A 1,188-nucleotide genomic window follows, 5' to 3' on the forward strand; every position below is an offset into this window, starting at 1 on the left:
GAGAGAGAGTGTGTGTGTGTGTGTGTGTGTGAGTGTGTGCGTGTGAGAGAGAGAGAGAGAGAGTCATAATTTTTTTTTAATTGAATAAATCATCTTTCCATTGATGTATGGTTTGTTAGGATCGGACAATATTTGAAAATCTGGAATCTCAGGTGACAATAATCCAGCTCTCGTTACATAATCACGCATAAACGACGCCCCTTCATGCATATATATATATATATTTGATATAGCCTACGTTCTCAAAATGTCCTTTTTGATGTTATTTGTACTTGAATGTTCTAAGAAACGGAGTAAACGTTCAAATAACACATTTTGGGTGAAAATAAAGTTGGTAGAATGTTGCAAGAAACGTTTTTGTAACCTTCAAAAAAAAAAAAAAAAGTCAGGACAAGAGAACTGGATATTTCAGTGTTTTAGAAAGATTTCAAAACAATGTTCCCACACTCTAAAAAAATGCTGGGTTGAATACAACCAATTGCTGGGTTTGCCCCTATTTGACCCAGCACTTGGTTGTATTCAACCCAGCATTTTTTTGAGTGCACATGGTTTTACAACCTAAACGTGTTACCTGCGAAGACCCAAAATCCAGCTAGCAACATTCTCAGAACAAGGTTCTATCAAAGTTATGAACAAACATTCTTCCAGTATTGTTAATAGAATGTTTGTTTAACCCTTCACTCTTAAAAATGCTGGGTTGTTTCAACCCAACTTTGGGTCAAATATGGACTAACTCAGCCGTTGGGTTACATTTTTTACATAAAAATTTTAACCCAAAAGTTGGGTTAAAATAACCCAGCATATTGTAGAGTGTTGAAAATAGTAAAAAAAAAAAATTCCCCCTAATTTTTTACAATTATTTTTCAATTAATGCAGTATTTCAGATTAAAATAGAGACTAGGCCTTTAAAATCCAAGTTTGAAGGCTGACTAGCACCTCCTGGTGAGAGCAAAGAAAGAAAACCCTGTAATTTCATGGTGTAACCACTAGATCCCTGTATAGGACTCGATAGAGAGGCCTAGTTGTTTTTATACATAGTTTACGTTTATTAGGTTGTGGACTTAAATGTATATTAGGGCATTATCTAAGACTACTTTTTGTCAAGGTTTATATTTTTTGTTGTTTTAAATGTTGATTTGAAGTGTAGGTTTTTGCATTATTATTACTACATTCAAACCTGAACACAGA

Source organism: Sinocyclocheilus grahami, unplaced genomic scaffold (genome assembly GCF_001515645.1).
Source record: "Sinocyclocheilus grahami isolate Dianchi unplaced genomic scaffold, SAMN03320097.WGS_v1.1 scaffold613.1, whole genome shotgun sequence".
Classification (NCBI taxonomy): domain Eukaryota; kingdom Metazoa; phylum Chordata; class Actinopteri; order Cypriniformes; family Cyprinidae; genus Sinocyclocheilus; species Sinocyclocheilus grahami.